This window comes from Canis lupus, chromosome 10 (assembly GCF_048164855.1).
Source record: "Canis lupus baileyi chromosome 10, mCanLup2.hap1, whole genome shotgun sequence".
Lineage (NCBI taxonomy): Eukaryota > Metazoa > Chordata > Mammalia > Carnivora > Canidae > Canis > Canis lupus.
The window spans coordinates 70,681,391-70,705,029 of NC_132847.1; the positions used below are offsets into that span (position 1 = coordinate 70,681,391).

Here is a 23,639-nt window from a genome sequence, read left to right on the forward strand (position 1 = left end):
CTGTGCCCGGGCTGATGCTTTTCCCTCCTCTGACCTCAGATCCCCACCGCTACGGCCGACGTCTGTGCTGGAAGACGTGGCTTCTAGTCCCGGCTTAGCTGCGTGTCCCGCTTCCTCATCTGGCAAAAGAGGGTCGGTTTTTCTCAAGTGCCTGGGAAGAGCCGCTGCTCTGCGGACCCCGGAGTGTCTTCCTCCCGGGCCTGCGTCCTCATCAGTCCTGGAGGCACCGGGATTGGGCCTGCGGTGGCTTTTCCAGTTGACCCCGCGGGAGTCCACCGGCTGGGTCCCGAAGCTTCGGGGTCTTTTCCTGTCCCACCTCGATGCCCTTGTCCGCTCGTCCTCCCAGAGAAGGGGAAAGGCCCCGTTGCCCATTGGAGGCGAGGATGCATGTCGGAAAAAAGCAAAACAAAACCCCACCACTTTCTAGCCTGGGGCCCCTGCGGAGGGAGATTAGGGATGCCCCGAAATTGAGACTGTGGCAGAGAACCGAGACCTGGTTGCTCACAATAGGGTTATGTGACGGGTGCTCAGTCATACCAGGACCCAGAAGACGCGCAGAGCCCTGCCCTGCGGGCTGTTTGAAGGTCATGCCGACTTCACCCTGCTGGGAAACAAACTCGGTGTCTCTGTTTGCGGCTTCCCTGGGCCGGGGGGGCGGCTCCCCGGGGCTCTGGGTGCCCCCCGTTCCCACCGCTGCCTGCCTGGCTGTCTCCACCACCCACCGTCTGAGCCCCACTCCGGGGCCCCTCCAGGCGGGAGGCCCTGTACACTTAATTTTTTGTGCGCTTGCTTCTTTTTTTGTGTGTTTTCCTCAAAATGGATCTTAATGGGCCAGCCTGGCACAGGAAATGCGGTGGTAGCCCGAGGCCGTGCCAGTCGAGTTGAATCTGGGCCAGAAAGGGGCGGGTGACTCATCCTGGGCGAGAAGCTGCGGTCTTTCTGTTTTGTTGCAACCCGTTGGGGGAGTGAAAGCAGAATGACCCCTGTCACTGCCCTGGGGTCACAGGGCCACTCAGGAGGGCGAAGGGAAGTGACTTCAGTGGAGCACCTGCTAGGAGGCACTTTATCCAAATCATGCCATTTCACCCTCGCATCCCACAGCTCAGGGAGGGAGGTGTTATTACCCCCACCCCCTTCTGCAAAGACGATTCTGGGAGGGAAAGAACCGGGAGGGACAGGAAGGGGTCGGGCTCCCGGGTCACTGTCCTGAGGCCAGGGGACCGAGTAGCCCCTTGGGATCTCCTTTCTCAGCCTCTCTGCCTTCAAAAGTGCCCGGCTCTGCTCTGCCTTTGGGGAAAATCCCCTTCCTCGCCGGGCCTCAGTTTCTGCTTCTGCAAGATAAAGTCTTCAGCATTCGGGCTCTTTGAGCTGGAGAGTCCTAAGGCGCACAGCCCTAGTGCTTCCATCCCCTCTCCAGCTCCCGAGCAGCCTCAATTTCCTGGAGCGGTGGCATCCAGTGTGAGGGGTGATGCCACCGACACCTATGGGAGGTACAGCCTCGACGCTGTGGGGCCGATGCTGTGTGACGCTGCCCTGGCCCGAAAAGATGACTGGGTGTCTTCAGTGGAAAGCGAGGTATCTCTGTGAGGCCTCTGGGACTTTCACTGCCTTTGAACTGTTTGAAAACCCTGCAAGTTGTAGGTACAAGGGCGATATGGAAGGTTCTTGTCCAGGGATATACAAATGATCCCCCCACCCCCACCCCCACCCCACCGGCTGCCCTCGCCCCGTGGAAATACAGTTGGTTCACCACACCCCCTGTGGAATAAGCCAGTTGTGTGTCTTTTTGTGATTTCCTGCAGCATTTCTCCTTGTGTGTGTACAAGTGATTCTATGAACCAGCTGGTTCCATCACAAACTAATGAGCTAAACAGGATTTTTGCTACCTGTTGATGTCATATTTCTTTTTTTTCCCAATTATTTAATTTATTTATTCATGAGAGACGCAGAGAGAGGCAGAGACAGAGACACAGGCAGAGGGAGAAGCAGGCTCCATGCGGGGAGCCCGACGTGGGACTCGATCCCAGGACCTTGGGATCACGACCTGAGCCCAAGGCAGATGCTCAACCACTGAGCCACCCAGGGGCCCCAGAGTTCATATTTCTATGAGAGTCATGATGATACCTCTTTACAAGGGGACTGTCCTGAAACAATCCAGAGCTAACTACCACACGGATCTCTTTGTGGGGATCTGTTCTTGCTAGCTCCCCACTTCGAAGCTACCCTGGGAGCCTTGCTAATCCCCTACTTGCTCTGTGTTTGGATCCGACCTATTGCGATTGGGGGGGGGCGGCTACTGTAAGTCCCTCCCAAGGGGCAGTGATAAGGATTCAGGTAGGTCGCACCTGTTGGTGGATACTGATCCTACCGTCATTCTAGGTACGTCCTTGATGTGGTCCCTCAAGGGCTTGGTTTATGAGAATTGGACCTCTCCAGCTCCTGGCCACCCCATGTCCCCTATCTGGCCCTTAGTAAGGTGGGTGGATGAAATGCTCTACAACTTCAAGATGGAATCTAAAAATAAATAAATAAATAAATAATTAAAAAAATAAAATGAAATAAAGATGGAATCTGAGCCTGAAGAACCAACCGGACCAGGCTGTCAGGTGCTCCTGTGTGTCTCAGGCTAGGTGCTGGGACTTCCAGGAATGTTCTTCGGTGGAATTCCTCACTAGCACTTTCCTGCGTATGAACTGTATTTCCAGCTACTCTAGGTTGGGCCCTACGAGTTATTGCTTTGAGCTAGGTGGGAAGAGCTTGGTTGTCTTCCACTTTACACACGAGGCATACGAGCTTCAGAGAGAGGAAGTGACTTGCCCCAGGTGAGTGTAGCCAGGGAAGGAGCCAAGCCAGCACCCAGCGGCCTTCCTGGACCTCTGCCTCTACACTGCGTTTCTTTTCTTTTCTTTTCTTTTCTTTTCTTTTCTTTTCTTTTCTTTTCTTTTCTTTTCTTTTCTTTTCTTTTCTTTTCTTTTCTCTTTTCTCTTTTCTTTTCTTTTTTTCTTTTCTTTTTTCTTTTTTCTTTCTTTTCTTTTTTCTTTTTTCTTTCTTTTCTTTTCTTTTCTTTTCTTTTCTTTTCTTTTCTTTTCCTTTCCTTTTCTTTTCTTTCTTTTCTTCTTTCTTTCTTTTTTTTTTATTCATGAGAGACACAGAGAGGGCCAGAGACAGGCAGAGGGAGAAGCAGGCTCCATGCAGGGAGCCCGATGTGGGACTCGATCCCAGGACTCTGGGATCACGCCTTGAGCCAAAGGCAGATGCTCAACCGCTGAGCCCCGCAGGCGTCCCTATACTGCATTTTGATCCCCGGCTGCCAGCTTCCCCCAACCTTGGCTGTTTAGGCCTTTGTGGTCTTGGTGGAATAGAGATCCCGAGGGAAGGAGGGGAGGGCTCCATTCCATCCTTCCCTTCTGTTTGGGTCATTCTCCTACCCTGATACCAGCTGGTGTCCTTTGAGATGCAAATAAAAATCGAGTTGATTGCTTGCACATGATCCCCTCGGCAGTGGGAGCTCTGGGGCTCCCTGGGACTGTCAGGATGCATTTAGCAGCAGGTACCAGAAAACTCCATTTACAGTGACCTAAAAAATCAGGGATTTATTTTTCCTACATAACGAGTGTGGGGTTAAGTGGCTCCTAATTGGGGTCAGAGATTTTAGCCTCGCTGTCTAACAAGGTAGCCCCTAGCTGCCGGCAGCCTGAAATTTAGGTCAATCAAAAGTCACTAAAAATAAAAACGGAAAAGGATTTGGTTCGTCAGTCACGCTGGCAGCATGTCAGGAGGGTGGTGGCTGCTGCGCAAGTCGCCCAGGCACAGGCCCGTTTCACCCCGCAGAGTCCTGCTGGCCGCCCCACGGCCCCCGCCCCGGGGCTCTGCCGGACTGGGTCAGAGACGGAAGAAAAACCGATCGTGGTGCTGCTGGCCGGGCCGCTCCTTCTGATCAGGAAAGACCTGCTCTCCCGGGGCCCTGCAAGACCTCTTCTGCGCTAGCCTACCGACCGGGACTATACCTCGTGGCCAGTCCTTGTGGCCCTTCCTGGCCGCGGGGGGAGGCAGGAAGTTGAAGATGTTGAATAGGGTCGGGCACTTGGTCGTCCCCACAGGCCGGGGGTTCTGACAGCAGCAGGAGCTGGGAAGGATGCGGAGCACACGATTCTGCGGTGGGGACAGGCTTGTACTGTCCTGGCCACGTCTCCTGAGATTCGCTCTGCTGGGTTTTTTCCCTCCGTCCTCAGACTGCCTCTGTGGGGGAAGCCGACCTAGGCCACCCGCTGTCCCTGGCCCCTCTTCAATCTGCTCAAAAGATGACCACAGAGATGCCCGTGCGAGGAGGGCTTTGGTCCGCAGCACACTCTAGGAGGGGGTCCAGGGCTGTGAAGGGCACAGTAGGTCCTATGAATGCAAACCCCTTAATGCTGACGTCTGACATTCCTCGTCTTGGCACTCCGTCTGTGCCGCATCCTCATGTCCCTCTGCCACCCTGTTTCTCCTCTAACTCCTTCTCTGTTCCCAATCTTGGAACCTCCACCCTCGATCCCCCAATTCTCCTTCTTTTATTAAGTAGAGCAATTTAGGTCTGGGTGGGGGGTGTCCCTTTGCACAAAGCAGAGCAATGGCAGTCTTCCTCAACACCCCTTACACCACCTTTTTGCTACTGCAAGAGAACAAAGACGGGCCTCGAAATGTATGTCTGTCCTTTCTCTCTCCTTCCCAGCTCTGCCAGAGAAGAGGGCACTGCACAGATGTATCTTTCCTCTGATAGGAATGTTTTTTTTTTTTAAAGGTTTTATTTATTTGCAAACAAGTGAATGAGAGAGAGAGAGAGAGAGAGAGAGAGAGAGAGAACCAGCAGGGGCAGGGGCAGAGGAAGAAGCAGGCTCCCCACTGAGCAGGGAGCCGGATGCAAGGCTCCATCCCAGGACCTGGGCCGAAGGCAGACACTGAACCTACTGAGCCTCCCAGGCGCCCCTGATGGGAATGTTTTTTTTTTTTTTTTTTTTTTTTTTAATTTTTATTTATTTATGATAGTCACAGAGAGATTGGCAGAGACACAGGCAGAGGGAGGAGCAGGCTCCATGCACAGGGAGTTCGACGTGGGATTCGATCCCGGGTCTTCAGGATCGCGCCCTGGCCCAAAGGCAGGCGCCAAACCGCTGCGCCACCCAGGGATCCCATGTGTTTCTAGCTTCTCATGTACCTCGTGACTCTGGTCCCCACCAGGGCCTCACTGGGACCTGGTGAGTTTGGTTGCCACCGGCACCTCACCTGGACCTGGTGATTCTGGTCTGCACCTGAGACTACCCTGGATCTGGTGACTGTGGTCCCCACCTCAGCTTCACCTGGATTTGGGGATTCCGGTCCCCATCTGGGCCTCACCTGGCCCTGTTGACCATGGTCCTCAACTGGGCAAAATTGGGACCCGGTGACTGTGTTCCACAACTGGACCTCACCTGGACCAGGTGACTCTGGTCCCCCTCTGGGTCTCACCGTGCCCTAGTGACTGTGAACCCCACTTTGGCCTGACTTGGACCTGCTGACCCTGGATGCCACCTAAGTCTGACTTCGAACTGTTGACTCTGGTTCTTTCAAGGGCCTCCCCTGTATCTGGTGATCCTGGTCCGCATCTGGGCCTCACCTGGACGTGGTGACTCTTGTCACCACCGGGGACTCACCTGGACCTGCTTACTGTGTTCTACACCTGGGCCTCAAGTACACCTCTTGACCATAGTCCCCAAGCCGGCCTCACATGGACCTGTTTCCTCTGATCCCCACCGGGGCCTCAAGTGTACCTGGTAACTCTGGTCCTCACCTGGGCCTTATCTGGGCCTAGTGACTCTGGTCCCCACCTGGACTTCACCTGGATCTGGTGACTCTGGTCCCCACCTGGACCTCAACTGGATCTGGTGACTCTGGTCCTCAGATGGGAATGTTTTTACTCGCCTTTGGGAGGCAGAAACAACCACAGCTAGTTTAGATTCTAAATAACATTTTTTTCTCCTATTGCATTCATGTACCACATTTGTACTATTAAATATCAAAAATGCAATTAATCAAGTATTTGGGTTAAAAACTAGAGATTAAACAGATTTTTGAAGAAATTGAATAAAATAGAGTATTCTTAATTCTAGAGGCAGGGAGGCCCCAGAGTCAGATCTGAGTATGAGTGACAGTCCTTATCACTGAGTGACCCTGGGCAAATGCACTACACACTCTTTGGACCTCACTTTTTCTATCTGTGCAATGGGAGGGTTGGCTGAATCAGAGATCGCAGACCATGGCCTCAGGGCCTAATCCTGCCCCTGGCTTGCTTGCGCGTAGCTCTCAGAGAGAAAGATTTTTATGATCTTAGTGGGCTTTAAGAAAATAAAGCAAAGAAGAATGAGCTACAGAGCCTGGATGTGATCCACCAAACCTGACATACTTAATCTTTGGCCCTTTACAGAAAGAGTTTGCCCATCCCTGGATTAGTCTCTGGGATTTTTTTCCCCTACTCTTAGAAGTCTGGGGTACTGGTAGTGTCAATATACAGGGCCTGATGGGGCTCAAACAATGCCAGTGGTTTCCCCCATTTCTGGGATCTCTCTATTCCGGAATCAAGGGGAACCGGTAGGGGACCTGACTAATCAGAGCCTGGGGCTGGAAGCTACAGAAGGCGACTGACTTTACCGTAAACCTGCTGACGAGTCTGGGGAGAGAGCTTTCCCTCAGCAGGTGAGCAGCGGGCAGATACGTCAGATCCTGGAAACTGTGGGGCGGAACCTTCTGGCTTTCCAGTCACAGCCAGGCCTGCCCACCTGGAGCAGGTGTCAGAAGCTCCGATTGCGGTCAGCTGGGCCACTCTGTGTGTGGGGGGAGGCTGAGCCGGGGAGACTGAGTCACATTCACTCTCCAGTAGGAGAGGAGGGCACTTTGTGGAGGTCACCCTTGGCCGCCTGCTTGGAGGCCCGTGGAGACAGCCCTTTCGGGACACAAGTGTTCATTCCTGTTCATCTGCAGTACGACCTTGGGCAAGTCACTTCACTCCTCCGAGACTCCATTCGGCCCACACTAAGATGGTGCTAATGAGTCCTAATTTGTTGACCTTCTTGGGTTGTTGAGAGGCCAAAAGGAATGCAGAGTGTCCTGCTCCCAGCCACTTTTCAAGACCTACAAAAGGCAGCTCCTTCTGGAGCTGATGCTGTTAAGTGGATCTGGATTTCTTCATCCCATTGCTGGGAATGGCCAAGGGTGCTTTAGAGTGGCCTCGTAGGTCTTGTCTCATACCTCTTATTTTGGCTTCCGACAAATCATGTGGATGATTGTTCTTATTAAAGCTTTTGTGTTTATAGTGTTTGGTAACTGGAGAGAAAAAAGACCAACGTTCTTGGAAAATAAACACGAAAAAAAACCCCCCAACCAAACAAACAAAAAACCTCCGCCGAGAGAGCATGATGGCAACACAAAACCAGTTCAAATGAAATTCTGATGCTCTACTTCAAGTGAAGTTTTTACGCCCTTAGAAGGTTTTAAAATTCTTTGATTTCCTCTGAGCTTCCTCATTACTAATTCTCATCTTTTTCTGCCCACATGTTGGGTAATTGTGGGATGAAAGCATTTTAGCATTACAGATGCAGTCCAGTCACATCTGAATAATAATCATCCTTGGATGGAGTCATGCCACAGAGGCTTCTAACCATTTTTATTTCCGTTGCTTAGATTTTGCAGAAGCCTTCTGAGATCCGGGGAGCATTATGTCTACCGTCTACAGGAGGGAAACGGAGGCTCAGGGAGGCTCAGTGACTTGCTCAGGATCACACCACTACTACACAGCACTAAGTACTAAGACTCACCACACCTGGCCACCTTCCCCGGGGGAATTCACGGGGCTGGTATTCCCAGCAGCAACCACCACAAACGCCGGCCGACCATGCTTTGATGACTTCTCCTCTTTTAAGCTTCACAACTCTGCAAAATAGGTCTTTGTTGTTTTTGCAGTTTTACAGGAAAGGAAATGAAGACTTAGAGATGTGGGCACTTGGCCAAGTTTATCCAGCCAATTCGAGGCAGAGGCAGGATTTGAACTCAGCGCTGCCCGACTCCAGAACCCATGCTGTCGCCCACTATCTTCTATGCCGTCACTGGCACAGGCCGGGGAAGGTTGAGATGAGAGGGAAGAGAAGGCCTAGGGTGTCTTGGTTCCACGACCCACTGAGATTTTGTCTGGTCCATCGGAGAGCCGGGAGTGAGTCTGCCAAGCGACCTTAATGCAGGTTGGTCCAGACTCCAGAAGGTCGTCCATCACCAGAAGCCCCATATGGATGAAGGCAGCCAAAGGGGGGGGGTCTAAAAACAGCCCCAAGTCTTGCCAGTCTGGGCCGATGACCTCTGTGAGCACCTGATGGGGGTCTTTAGCTCAGGACTCAGGAGTTAACATTTACTGAGCCTCCTTCTACACCTTCAGCTCGCGCCAGATGCATATTTATGGTCTCCATTTCAGAGGAGAGGGACTGGAAGCTTCGAGACCATGCCTTGAGGCCTCTCAGTCTCAGCAGGGACTTATAGGACCCCCCCCCCCCCCCGCACTGGCTTTCTCTGCCTTTCTGTCCAGGCCAGGACCCCTGCTTTTCCAAGGGCTGTGCCCACCGCATCTCTCATCTGATTCTCCCCAGGCCCAGCCCAGGCCCCCGGACGCGAGAGTGCTCCGTCCCCAGAGACCCAGACACTGCTCCTGTGCACGTGCCCGGGGGCCGGCTCCTGTCCTGGGACCTGGGACCTGGGCTGGCCGTCCCCTCCAGGACCGGTGGCCGTGGTAGCGGACACCTCGATGCACGGCCCTTCACCCTCCCAGGCATCCTCCCTCTGAACCGAAGACTCAGACGCTTCTCGGCTGTTTCCCCTCCAGGGGAGGGGGGGTCCCCGGGTCCTGTCCTGAGCTCGGCGGGCAATCCGTGCCTTCCCTCGTCGGGACCTCAGCTTTTCCATCCGCATTAAATGAAGGCGACACTCCGAAGTTTCTAGGGGATGAAGCGGAGGCTTCCGGCTTCCTCTGTCCTTTCAGTTTTGATCAACGTCGACAAGCAACTCCCTCAACCCCCTTTTGGCTGTTGTTGGGGGGTGGGAGGGCATTGTTTTCTTCTTACAGTGTGACCTGCGCCCACACATAATTGACCCTCCTCCTCTACCCCACCCCCCAAACTGGGGGCGCGGATTGTAGCTTTGAGGCCTCGGATGCTAAGCAGCCAAGACTCCCCGGCCCCTGGCACAGGCTGTGCTTCTCACAGCACCTGGGAATAGAGACACACACATTTCCCACCCGGGGGACTGTACCTATTTCTGGGGGACTGTACCTATTTCTGTCACCAGCCTTGTCCTCTCGCTCTACCAAGTGCTCAATTTGTGAACAATTTCGAGAGCTTGTTGCAGGGAAAAGCCCATTTTCCGCCTGGCAGCAGAGCTCTGGGTTTGAATCAGCTTTGGAAACTTATACAGCCCAGGGGTTACAGACCGCTCCCTCTGCTTTGCCAAATGCTCTGTCTTTTCCCTAAAGGGTGTCACTTCGAAAGCGTCCCTTTGGCCGCCACTACCCCACCGGTCACCTCTGTACTAACTGGAAGCACAAGTCTACGATGCTAAATGGGACATCAGACTTGGAGCGGTGTCTTACCAGGCTGCAAGGACAGCTGCAGCGGGAGGGCTGCGCGGTTCCATATTCTTGGCCACCTGGTCCTTTACGCTGTGCAGCATCTCCCGGGCCGGGCTGGGGACGGTGTCCTCACTTCCTTGGAAGCAGCAAACATCAGCTGCTCCTTCCCTATGACCAACTGGGTTCTGGAGGTTTGCAGAGAAGCCTGAGGTCTACGTTTTGTCCTCGGGTGTTTTCCGTTTGAGACAAGTAGATTTGATGGAGAGCAGTGCAGGGTTCACACCAAGCATGGTGGCCGCACCGAAATTACTAATTTGCACCTGCCCTGCTCACGCAGCCTGGGGCTGCAGGCTCCTCTGGGTGTGTGCTAACCACCTAAGGCTTTGCACACCCAAAATAAATTTGGCTATTTGATCTTCGGGGGCTACAGGTAGCCTATAAGAATCCCACTTTCATTGTGTCCCCGCTTTGCTCAAGGATATTCAGTGCCTTCCTGGCATTGTTGTCCTGTGTCCGTGTAACACAATTTACTCCCTGACTCGGTGGGCCGGGGATCTGGGGGTGCTTCTAGCTGGGCGGTTGGCCTCAAGGGCGTGCGCCTGCACCCCTGAGCAGGGGAGACAGATGTGTTCACAAATATGACACCTGCGATTTGTCTCTTCAGCTTCAGGCATAAACATGGTCACAGGAAGTTATTAGGAAATACATCTCAAAGACAGAAAGGCCTAAAGAGTTGTGTGAGATGAGTGTGCCTGACCTATCCTAAGAAACAAAACATTTCCAATGCTGTGAAACCCCTGGGTATCTCTTCCCTATTACGTCTTCCCCACCTCCTCTTCACCCAACAAGAAACCAGTTCCTAGAATAAGGCCTTTGTCAGCCCCAGTCATTTCTGCCTCAGCACATCTGCCTCTGCACAGCATCGCTCGCCAGCGTTTGAAGTATATAAAAGTATGTCACGTGGTGTGTGTTTTTCTGCAATCTTTGTTTTCACCTAACATGATAGTTTTCGGAGGGATACCTTTGTTCACCCTTTTTCTGCGGCTGCGTAGTATTTCCCCATGTGGACACACCGTAATTATTCATTCTTTCCTTGATGGACACTTGGGTTGCTTATAATTTCTTTTGAATTGATTGCATGAGCTCTCCTTGCCCCAATTAGCAGGAAGTTTCCTATCTCCCCCTTGAGGCTCTGTGCTACACCCCCTCCCCTGCCAAATGGCTAGGAATCTTAGTGACTGTCTGAGGTGTAAGGGGTGAGTTCTCTGCTCAAGAGCCGAAAGAGTCCATGCTTCTGTGATACTCACATGATGTCACTGTTGAAAACTTGTTCCATGTGGTTCTTTGTGTCCTCATTCCCTGATAGGGTGGCACCCTAGAAGCCCAGCTGAGCTGGTGAGTATACACTGAGGAGCCATAACCTGATGTGTGAGCCTGGGCCACTGCCGATCCCCTGCAGGGGCCCCAGTCATGTGCAAAACTGTCCCTGCAGCAGGGGAGAGGGACAGAGGGCTATGATCATCTCCAAAGAAGGCCAACTGAACCAGCTAAATCTAGTAAGAGGATTTAGCAAGATCACCAGACACAAAATCAACTACTAAAAATCAAGAGTGTATCAAGTATCTCCATACCAGCAAATATCAGCCATAAAATATAATGGAAAGGCTCATTCAGAGGCGCTATCAAAATGCCTAGGGATTCATTTATCAGGGAATAAACAAGTCCTCCATGGAAGAAAACTTTGAATTGAATTAAAAGACATAAAAGGAAGATTTGAATAAATGGAGAGCTCTCCCGTATTCATGATAAAATAACATAACACTGTACAGATGTCAGTCCTTTTAGAAGTGATGCATCTTCTGATGCAATTGCAGTCAGAATTCCAGGCAGATATGTTGAGAAACTTGTCACACTTGTCCTGAAATGAATCAAATAAACGTCTGCAAGTAGCTGACTCAACTTTTAAAAAGAGGAGGGACTTGCCTCCTAGATATTAAAATATATTAAAAAGTCATAGTCATGGAAGGATTACCTGATTCTGATGGAAGGACAGGGAAACAGAGCAATGGATAGAGGACAGAGAGTTCAGAGACAGACCACACCTATAAGGTAGCTTGTCACGTGTCAAACATAGCACCACAGATCAACGGGAAAGGTTCCAATGACTCTAGATGGCTTTGGAAAACTGGCTGACTGCATATATCAAGATAAAACTGGATCATTGCTTTGCCTGGAAAATAAAAGTTGACTCCAAATAAATTAAAGCCTTAAATGTCAAAAGTTAAACAGTAGAGCTGATTGGATAAATGTAGGGGTAGATTTTTATAACCCAAGTGATGAAGTCTTTTCAAACAAAACTTACAAAACACAAAGTGCGATATGAATTTTATAATTCATAATTTTATAATTTTAAATCAAAACTATAGGTTTCTAATCAATGAGGTTAGAATCCAGTGGAGAGACAACTTACAGACCAGTGGTTCTCAACACGGGGGTGATTTTGTTCCCTATACCCCAGGACATTTGGCAATATCTAGAGAGATTTGGGTTGTCACAGCTGGGTGGGAGGTGCTACTGGCATTTAATGGGTGGAGGTCACGGGTGTTGGTAAACATCCTTCAACACAGAGGACAAACCCCCGACGAAGAAGTATCTGGCCCAAATGTCAAGAGTGCTGAGATTGTGAAATCCTCCCGTAGATAAATATCACAAACAGATGTGGCGTCTAAAACCTACATGTGGCTAAAACCCAGAATATTCAGGAAGTCCATATGTTGTTAGGGAAAAGATCAGGAACCCAACAGGACACCAATGAGCAAGCAATTCACAGAGAAGAAAAACTTAATGGCTCATAGGTATGTGAAGAGGCCTCCGAGTCCCCGAGGATTAGATACACATCAACACAACAGTGAACTGTCACTTGTCACTGTCACTTCACACTCCCTGGACTGGCGAACTTAGACAGATGGATAAAGTCAAGTGTTCCCCGGGATGTGGGGAACCTGGGACTCAAGCACACCATTGGTGGAGGGTAGACTGACGCGGCGACCCGGAGAGCCACCAAGCAGAATGTAGGCCAGGGAATGCAACCACACGCACTGGTGGGCGCGCAGGTGCTCCGCACAGATCCTGAGGGGGACAAGTTCAAACACGTTCCCTGCAGCATCGCCTTTGGCAGCAGGATGACTGCGGCTCTTTGGGGTAAACCACTGGGGGGAACGGAGAAGTAAACTACGGTGCAGGCGCATGAGAAATACTCCGTGGCGGCCAGAGTGCACAAGTTAGTTCTACGTACACCAACGTGGATAGGATTTAAACAATTTTAAGAATTACTTGGAAAAAAAAATCAAAGTAACTGAGAACATAGTTAGCTTTGAACTATCTTTGCAAAGGCTGTTTAGGCAAATTTAAGACCTACGGGTGCACAGATTTTTACCGGGACATGCACACCTGTGCTTTAAATGCACCTGAATCCATTCTATGTCTTGCTTTGCTCACTCAGCACTACGGCATAGAGGTTGATGCTTATTCCGAGCTGCTCGTGTGCCAGGCATCGTTCTTTTTATTCTCCTCCTCCTCGTGCCACTGTAGGTAATTATTGTAAACAGTTTGGTCTATATCAAGTGGGGGCAGTTATAAAAAGTAATAAAATCAAAGCAGGAGAGAGGCATTGTATTCATTAGACTTCTTAGGCTGTTGTAACAAAATACCACAGACTGGGGGTGCTAAACCATAGAAATTTATTTTCTCATACTTCTGGAGGCTGGAAGTCCAAGATTAAGGTGTTGGCAGGTCTGCTTTCTCCTGAGACCTCCTCCATGGCTTGCAGATGGCTGCCTGCTCGCTCCATCCTCACGTGGCTTTTGTCTGTGTGTGTGCCTCCCTAGTGTCCCTTCCTCTTCTTACAAGGACACCAGTCCTATTGGATTAGGGCCCTGCTTTGTGACCTCACTTAACATTCATTACCTTCTTAAAGATCCTATTTCCAGGGGCACCTGGGTGCCTCAGCAGTTCAGTGTCTACCTTTGGTTCAGGGCATGACCCCGGTGTCCCGGGATCGAGTCCCGCTTTGGGCTCCCCTCGGGGAGCCTGCTTCTCCCTCTGCCTGTGTCTCTGCCTCTCTCTCTCTCTGTGTCTCTCGTGAATAAATAAATAAAATCTTAAAAAAAAAAGATCCTATTTCCAAATGTAGTAAATACTGGTGGTTAGGGCTTCAATATATGAGTTTGCAGGGGCAATAGTTTAGAAACTAACAGGCCTGTGGATTTGGAAGGGGGCTTGCACGTTCTGTTTCCTGATCCCGGTGCTGGTCACCTAGATGTGTTTAGTTGATGCAAATTCATTGACTGTACACTTATGATTTGTATACTTGCCTGTAGGTACATGACCCTTCAAAGAAAGTTTCTTTTTTTAAAAAAGGTGGACTTTCAGTAACTGCTTTTACCATATTTGCTGATATATGGATTTTCTGCTTTGCTCTTTTCCTCTGGTATCGTTTGCTAGGGCAGCCGTGTCAAAGTGCCACCCGCTGGGTGACGCGGACTACAGAACTTTATTTTCCCATAATTTTGGAGGTCGGAAGTCCAAGATTTAGGACCCACCCTAATGACCTTAGCTCAGCTCAATTGTCTCTCTAAAGACCCTACCTCTAAATACAGTCACATTCTGAGGTCCTGGGGGTTAGGGCTTCAGCGTGGGAATTTTGGGGGTGGGGGAGACACAGCTCAGCTCATACCAGCCAAGTTCTGCTAATGGATTATCTGGAGGAATATGTTTGTGGTACTTGATCATGAGATATTTTGCACTTTGCTGAATTCGAGCTGCTAGCATCGCATCTAAGAGTTTAGGAAGTCTATGGCCATATGTAAATGTGTCTTACATTTTATTTTACGGTGCCGTCCCTATCAGGTTTAGGCATCGAGGTTATAATAGCTTTATAAAATGGGCCAGGTAATTTTCACTCCTCATTATATTCTGCAAAATAACGGCTGTAATTTCACTTCACATGTACCTTGAAGCCGTGGTGACACCACACAGTAAAAATCTGTGGCCTCAACAAAAAGTAAATCAATGGGGGACACAATGCAGGGAGGCCTTTGTAAAGGGGCTTGAGGAGCAGCCCATGAGTGTGTTGCCCGCATCCAAGGTCCCATTCCCACGTCCTCCAAACATACAAAAAGAAAAAAAAAAACAAAAACAAAACAAGTCAGATCAAGCTGCTCTCCTCGGACTCTTCAGTGGCTCCCTGATGCCCTGGAAAGAGTCTACTCTTCACCACAGAACTCTGTTCTTTGGGTGTTGGCATTGCCAGCCTGCCCCATCTGCCTCTCTGAACCTGGAACAGGCTCAAATGCATGAGCTTTCTCTCACTCCTAGGTGGGAAGGGGTTGGGTGGGTGGGGAAATGCACATCCCACGCCACCTCTCTCAAAGCACAGAGCCTTTGAGAGGCAACTTCTTCCAGGGGGCTCCGGGGGCCGGCAGAGACAGACCCCCTCGCTCTAAAGGGGGCTCCCAACCTCCAACCTTCGTACGACCTCTCTTCCCTTCTTTCTGGCCTTGCATGGGCCTGTTTGGAAACTCTCTGACTTTGAGACCCAGAGGCATTCACCCCTTAGCGACAGCCTGTAGGGGCCCGGGGATCTTGGAGAAGAGGATCCCCTCCTGCAATGTAGCTACACGGAAACAGATTGGGGGGGGGGGGGGAAGGGGCTTGTCTAGTGCACCTGCTGGAGACGCAGAGGCAGGTCTGGACACAGGACTCGCTACCAGATGGAGACTCTCGGCGGCCTGTGTTCTAGGCCCAGTGAGACGCCGGGACCTCCCACCTGGGCGGCCAGCTTCCCTCCTGCTGTGGACTGAATGGTGTGTCCCCCCCGGCCCACTGAGATGGTGAAGCCCAAACCCCCAATGTGACTGTATTCGGAGTCAGGGCCACCAGGGAAGTAAATGATTAGGTTGAGTGAGGTCATAGGGGGACACCTTGGTAAGGGTGGAGCCTTGATCCAATCGGCTCTGCGGCCTTGTGAGAAGAGACACACGCAGTGGAGGACACAGCGAGGAGGTGGCTCGTCTTGCCAGCCAGGAGGGGAGCCCTGACTGGAACCCCACATGCTGGTGCCCCAACCTCAGACCACCAGCTTCCGGAGCTGTGAGAAAACCACCGTCAGTCCGTTGGGCCGCCCCGCCGGTGGACCCCGAGCCGAGACCCCTTCCAGCCCCTCCTGGCTGTCTTCTCCTCGCCCGGGCTGCTGCACCCACCATCGCTTCGGCTCCTTTCCTTCCTAAGACCCAGAATGTTGGTGTTCTCTGAGGTTTCCCCCTTTACTCCCAGTCTTCCCCTCCTTCTCTCCTGTTCCCTCTCTTTCTTCTCTTTTCTGCGCTCGGACTCTCATTTCTGCAATTGTAGCCTCACCGCAGGTGATGTCCCACTTATCATCCCCGCCGCCCCCCCCGCCCCGCCGCCCCGATCCCTACCCAGCACCTCCTGGCACCTCCCGGGCTCTTCTCCTTGGGCCTCCTGTGGTCAGAGACGAGCATCCACGCCCGGACCAGAGAACTCAGGCCCGCTCCCCGCTTCCCTGCTGACACCATTGGGGCAGTGGTGGCAATGGCCTTGGGATACATTTCCCTGTCCCCTTGGCCCTCCACTCCCTGCCTCTGGAGCAGAGATGAGTGGGTGTGAGGTGCAGCCGTCCGGAGTGGTTAGCAAACCTAGGCGACGAGTCAGAATGCACAGCTGCTCTAGCCACAGGATTTGAATAGCCGGCAGGAGTGGCCTCTGTGAGTCATGAGGGACGAAACCACGCGGCCTCCACCTCTTGTGTTTTTTCTTGGAATCGGGTGCGTGGGTGTGAGCACCCTCTCACGAAGACCTCAGAGGCGCTGCGTCCTGAAAGGAGGCGAACAGCTGACCTGTAGAGAGCACTCTGCAGTTGACAAAGTGCTTTCACACACCTTGACTCATTTCCACCTGCGACAACCCCATGGGGCTGGGATTGTTCTTCCCAGTCAAGAGCTGAAGAGACTGAGCCCCTGAGAGGGGCTTGCCCACGGCTGTTACTGGTAGATGGCCAGACTGGTCTTCCTGCTTACGGATGCAGGGAACAGTGTGCCCGGGGCCCCTCGCCCTGTCGGGGTCTTGCCTGGCGTCACCTCCATGCACAAAGGAAGTCGAGGCTTAGCTACATGGGACCATTTGCTTAGGGTCTTCCGCTGCTGAACGCTGTCATGAGGATCTGAGCCCATGTGGCTCTGAGTCCAAAGTCAATGGATGCACAAATTCACCAGGGGCATAGGCCTCCCGAATCCCGGGTCTTCCATTGACCCAGGAGGACTTCCCAGCGGCCCCTGAGCTGTGGCTTGCCACCCTGTCACAGTGGCTCTCAATCTGGAGGGAGTCATTGTCTCTATCCACCCCCTCATAAGTGCTTACAAGTGCCAGGCACCGCACCAGATGGTGTATCATGTAACTAATGTTCCGGGCTGAGTTGTGTCCCCCCCAAATTCATGTGCCTAAGTCCTCACCCCAGATACCTCAGATTATGGCTATAGGTAGAGTTTAAAAAGAGATAGTTAATTTAAAATGAGGTCATTAGAGTGGGCCCTGATTCGGTACGACCAGTGCCCTTACAGGAAGAGGAAATTAGGACAGAGACACTCATAGGGAAGACCGTGTGAGGACACAGGGAAAGGTGGCCATTGCAAGTTGAGGAGCAGGTTTCTTCCTCAAAAGAAACCAACCCTGCTGACACTTTGATCTTGGCCTCCTGGTCTCCAGAATGGCAGGGAAATAAATGTCTGTGGTTTAAGACCTGTGGAATTTTGCTACGGCAGCCCCAGCAAACTCATACACCTGCTCTCCTTTGGTTCTCAGGTGTTTTGGGGAAGAGAGATTCTTGGTTTTGTTTGTTTGTTTTTGTTTCAGAGGTAGAGTCAGTGATTCATCAGTTGCATAGAACACCCAGTGCTCATTCCTTCAAGTGCCCTTCTTAATGCCCATCACCCAGTTACCCCATTCCCCCACTCACCCCCCCTCCAGGAACCCTTAGTTTGTTTCCTAGAGGTCAGCATCTCTTGGTATTTGTCTTTCTCTGACTGACTTGTTGGCACTTAGCGTTAAGACCCTCCAGTTCCACTCATGTCGTTGCAAAATGGCAAGATTTCATTCTTTTTGATGGCTGAGAGATATTCCAATATCTCACACCTTCTTTATCCATTCATCTGTTGGTGGACATCTGGGCTCTTTCCATATATTGGCTATTGTGGACATTGCCCTATAAACATTGGGGTTCAGGTGCCTCTTCGGATCACTATGGATAAACACCTACTAGTGCAATTGCTGGGTTGTAGCGTAGCTCTGTTTTTAACTTTTTGAGGAACGTCCATACTGTTCTCCAGAATGGCTGCACCAATTGGCATTTCCATCAACAGTGCGAGAGAGTTCCCTTTTCTCTGCATCCTCATCAACATCTCTTGTTCCCTGAGTTGGGAAAAGGGTTTCTAATCCCAGGGATGTGCAGAGAAGGCAAGAGTGTGAGGGAAACCGGCCTCATGAGGTTGTCCGGGAGACCTGCTGACAACCAGATGAGGCCCACAAAGCGGCAGGTATCCTGGTGAGATCTCTCCATCTTGGGGCCTGGTGGCCCTCAGCTCTGCAAGTTCAGAAACCCCAGGGTCACCTGACTGAGAATGGAAATCACCCAGCTGCCCTTGACTGACCTCTGCCCCTGTGTCGTGCCAGGCTCCTCCTCGGTGCTGTACACAGCAGGCCTGTGGGGCAAGTACCGCCATCTCTTTGCTCTACTGATGGGGACATGGAGGCTCATGGAGTTTCCCTGGTTTGTCCAGGACAACACAGCTTGTAGGGACTAGAGGTAGACTGTGAACCTGGTTTTCCTTGGTTCTGGAACTGAGTCACACCAGCCAACTCAGAAAGAATAGTACACACACACACACACACACACACACACACCTTATGTCAAGGGATGTTTATCATGAGAACGCACCCCCTACATGGCCTGGGCTGTCCGGGGGCCCCAGTTGGTTCTCCGTTGCCATGCTTGTCAGAAATGGTTTGTAATGTTGGAATTGGGCTGAGGAGAGTGAGAAAGGATGTGCTTCTTCATCCCTTGAGTGCTAAGGCGGAGTGGATAGGAGAACACACCCCTGGTGCCAGCCTGCGGGGATTTAAATCTTGGCTTCATCTTCGCCAGGCTTGTGACCTGGGATGAGTTGTGTAACCTCTGAGGGCTCGGTTTCCTCATCCACATGGGAGGTTGTACTCACAGAGCCCCCTCCTGGGACTGCCCGGAGGACTGGCGGGTCCACGCTCCTAGAGGCCCCACGGGCACCCCTTCCAGGCAGGGTAAGGAGGGAGCACCCTTCCATCGAGGGGCCCCCTGTGCTGAGAGACCTGGAGGTGCAGACACCTTCGGGGCCATCTGGGTGGCTCCGCCAATGCCCCCCCCCCCCGCCTTGTCTATCCTTTCCTGGACCTCTTGCCCGACTGACCCTCCTTTGTTTACTATCTTGCTCCTCACAGAACCCAGTCTGATGCCTGCAGATCATCCTCCCTGGAGCTTGGGAAACCAGGCTCTTCACTCACGCAGTCTCCTGCTCCACATGAGGTCTCATCTCACCTACCCATCTCATTTGCTTCAGGGCCTCTGTGCATGGGTTTCCGTTTGCTTGGAAGCTTCTCTTCCTGCCTCTTTGCCTGAGCAACTCCTACTCACGCCTCAGGTGTCAGCATAAGTGCCGTGTTCTCTGAGATCCCTGACCTCATCCTAGTCTCTGAGCCCCCACACATCCTACCCTAGAAATGGCCACAGCACCGCAGCTGCTCCTTCCTTGTAGGGGTCTCTCTGCCCCCCAAGAGCCATTAGACATGAGCTCACCAAGGGGCAGGAGTGGGCTCTCTTGCCCACCGTTGGACCCTCAGCAGGTGTCTGACACACACAGCATGTGCCTCACACACTTTTAGGGACTGGATAAGTGTGAAGGTGATGTCACACAAGAGAGCACAAGTGATGGAAGGAACTTGCCCACCCGGCTATCCCTCCTCCATCTTGCAAGAGGTACCCTTGGTTGGGGTTGCCTACTGGGGTGTAGAGAGCAACAGGGTGGAAGTCTCTGGGGTGGGGAAAGGAAAAGGTTCTAGAATTTGAACAAAATGAGAAAGACTGGGGAAGAGGGCCCTGCGAGCTGGCACCATGAGGAAGAGAACTTTGGGGGAGGGAGGAAGCTTGGAGTATTTTTAGGAAGTGTTGTGTTGTGTGTGTGAGCGGTTGTCAGTCTCTGTCCTCGAAGGGCTTTCAGGAAAGCAGTAAAGGATATTCAATGAAGTGTGGTTCCCAGACCATTGGCCTCTCAGGAATGATCAGAAATGCAGATTCTCTGGCTCCTATTGAACTGGAAACCCTGTGGATGAGGTTTGGGAACCTGTTCTGGAACAGACCATCCCGGGATGGGAGGTGTTGGGGTCTCAGGGACCAACTGCTGTAGAAACTTACGTATCTCCCATTGCTCTGTAGGGCCGCCCTTGTGCTTGGTCTTGGGGAGGGCTGTCCGGGAGGAGCTAGGTGGCAGGGTGAAGCAGCGAGGCCAAGTTCTAGACCTTCAAGGTCTCTACACACATTTGCTTTACCCTCTAGATCCTGACAGTGATCTCTGATGGAGAAACTGAGGCGCCGGGATGTAAGGAGCCTGCTGAGGGAGGTCACAGGAGTGAATGAGTCAGACTTTAGGTCTGGAGCTGACTTGTAGCATCACTTTGTGCTTTCCTAAAGCATCTTGTCACTGAGTCCAGCTTCATTATCTGTGAAATGGGTTAAGATGTAGAAGGAAAGTGCAAAGAGCCTCGCATGGAAGATGCTATAGCCCTTGAAGTGCGTGTTCCGTTGCTTACTAGGGATGTGGCTTCACTGATATGACACTTCTAGTAGTTTGGGGATGGCTGTCACCAGAGGGTACTGTGCAGAACTGGGAGCCTGTCAGTGTTGCTGTAGAATCTCTGCTGGAGAAAGCACGAGGGAGCGAGGGAGCGAGGGAGCGAGGGAGGAAGACTTGGTCTGCATCTGATTTCACTGCATCTATTCAGGCCTGGAAGGAAAGACAACAGTCCAAGTCCTGGCACGTGGCTGCAGACCTGTGATTTGAAAACTTGCATGCTTGTTAGAATCCCTGAATAGATTTATTTATTTTAACTTTTGAGAGAGAGAGAGAGAGAGCGAGCATGCAGGGTAGAGGGTGGGGGTGGGGGTGGGGTGGAAGGAGGGGCAGAAGGAAAGGGAGAGGGAGAGAGAATATCTCAAGCAGACTCTGCACTGAGCATGGAGCCCGATGCAGGGCTCAATCCCGTGACCCTGAGATCATGACCTGAGCTGGAATCAAAAGTCAGACGCTCAACCTACTGAGCCACCCAGGCGCCTCTCCCTGGACAGATTTTAAAAACTTCAATGTCCAGTGGCATCTGAGACCAGTGACTTTAGAGTCGTGATGGATGGAGCCTGGGTGGCTGGTGAGGCCTCCTCAGGAAGAAAAGATTTCTGATTGACATGACAAAGCATCCAAAAAAAAAAAATCCCAAAGATGGCAATAGAGGGGAGAAGAGGGGAGATCGATTTACGGAGCACCTGTTCCTCCACAGTCACGTCTCCTGAGCACTGCTGGGGAAGGTTCTTGGCTTTCAAGGACCCAGGGGTTAGACTGAGAATCCAGAGTAGGCTCGGACAGTCTGGGATAATCTCCCCACTTCATGGTCCTTAACTTAGTCACATCTGCAGAGTCCCTTTTGCCACATAAAGTAACAAATTCGTAGATTCTAGGGACTAGGACACAGACGTCTTTGCTGGGCCGTTATCCTGCTTAAAACCAGTGCTCAGTGAAAGTTAGCTGTGTTCCGGCAGTGACTTGGAGACGCAGACGCTATTATCCTGCCCAGTGTCAGTCACTGCCTTGCTGTGTGACCTCGGGCTGGTTACTCAGCATCTCTGAACGTTAGTTTCCTCTTCCGCATAAGGCGGATAACGGCGCCTGTTTTACAGTGCTGCTTGTGATCACTAAGGGAAAATAAGGCAAAGCGAAAGGCTTACCACGCCGTCAGGCGCATGATAAGCACCCGGGAGACATTACCTAAAATAGCAATGATGACAACAAAATAGCATCGTCACCATCTTAGGTGGCACAGAGGAACAGGCCGCCCGAGACGGTAAGGCCTGCTGCAGACACAGGTGTGGGACCCCAAGCTCTGTGCTTTCCTTAGGCCAGGTGGGGTTCGTGCAGGTGGGGGGGGGGCGGCGCACTCTCCAAGGAGCACAGCTCAGCTCAGCTCAGTGAAAGATCTTTCTCTCCGGCGTGGAGTCTGGCAAAGGGGAGCCCCGGCCCGCCCCCGAGGCTGCTGCCGGGAAGCCCCTCCACAGCCCCTTCTTCTAGCTGCCGGGCCTGTGAGTCCGGCAGGCGAGCAGGGTCGGGGCCCAGGAGGTCATCGGATGCGTTTTGCTGGTTTCCTGGCCTGCTCCCGCCGAGAGGCCGAGGGCGCGGGGTGCGGGGTGCGGGGTGCGGGCAGCTGGGCAGCATCTCCGTCTCAGGAGACCACAGCCCCGTGGCCGCATTGTCGGCAGGGGCCAAGGGGACGCCGGCCCTCCCGTCTCACAGATGAGGACACTGAGGCTCAGAGCGGGGCAGGGATGAGCCTGCGGACGGAAGGCGCTGCGGGAGGAGAGTCCCTCCCAGGACCGGCGCGGGCGGGGCGGGGGCCACTGAGAAGCGTCCCTGGTCCCCCGGACAAGGCAGGCCTCCTGTCTGGTGGCCTCGGGGCTCCCTGAACGCTTCCCCTACAGGACTCAATGCAGTTACACACATTTGTACAGTTAGCTTTCTTTTAACTGCGATAAAATACACATAGTATAGAATTTACCGGTAGTGACATTTAGTACGTTCACAACGTGGCCCGACCATCACCCAGACCTGCTTCCAGACACCCTTCAGCCCCGCGCACGCCCGCCGCCAGCAGCCAGAGCCTGTTGTCCCGACTCCCAGGCCCTCTGCGCCCGTTGGTCCCATTCCCGTCCCTGTGGATTTGTCTATTCTGGATATTTCACGTTCGTGGGATGAAGTTAGCATCCAAAACGTCTTCTCCTGTGTCACCCTCTCCCCGCCGGGGTAGGAGCTGTGCCGGCCGGCCCGCTCGCCTTGGCCCAGTCCCTGGCACAGCCCAGCACCTGACGGGACAGGAGGACGTCTTCTCCACCAGGGGTCTGCGCGCCTGCGGGAGGCAAGCTGTGTCCTCGAGCACGGGCCAGCGGGGTGCTGGGGTGCAGTCCCTCCCGGGGCCCCTTGCCGCGTCAAGTGTTGCCTTGAAGACAGTCACCTCATACTTGGAAGCATCAGTTTCCTCCTCCACCCGATGGGGACGATGACGACGTTCGTCTCCCTCGGGTGACGTGACGATGATCGCCACGCTGTCCGCACGAGGGCGCGTGGCCTGGCGCTGATCCTTGAGAACGTTAGCTGTGAGGGTGGTTGTCCCGGGTTTGGCCTCCCCAGGCCCTGGGCTGGACAATAGGAAGAGGTCAAACTTGGTAAATGCGTTTTTTTATTTTTTTATTTTTTTTAAATTTCTTTTTGGTAAATGCGTTTTAATTGAAATGATGCCTCAAAGGGCCCTAAAAACGAGATGGGTGGACACGCAGGTCAAAATCGCGGGGAGTTCTGTGGGATGGGGACAAAGAAGGGATCCTCTGCGTTAGCCCTTGCTAAGTGACTCCAGGAGGATGAATTCTGCCCCCACGTCCAAGGCTTGCGGCGACAGAAGGCTGTTTTGCTCGCTCTGTAGGTCCCCGGGGGCCAGCCGTGGCTCTGCTCCGCCGGCTTTAGCTTCATCCGGGGCTCCGGGCTGAGGGGGCAGCCCTGTTCTGGGGTGGAGCATCCCTCCAGCCGAGGGAAGAGGCTGCAGGTGGCTCCTCGAACTCCTGCCCCTGTGTTGCTTGTACCATCATTGCTCACGGCCCGAGGCCACG

General features: G+C 52.5%; 1 long non-coding RNA gene across 5 annotated transcripts in view; it reads left to right on the forward strand.

The window, feature by feature from the left end:
• Positions 1–23,639, forward strand: part of LOC140641934 (uncharacterized) — a 107,140-nt gene that overhangs the window by 15,268 nt on the left and 68,233 nt on the right. Inside the window, exon 4 of one of the 5 annotated variants that reach the window (XR_012038520.1) lies at positions 40–2,506. The exons of the other annotated variants lie outside the window; for them this stretch is intronic. This is a non-coding gene — a long non-coding RNA (uncharacterized lncRNA). Of the gene's footprint in view, positions 1–39; positions 2,507–23,639 lie in introns of those variants that run through there. 5 annotated transcript variants of the gene reach the window in all.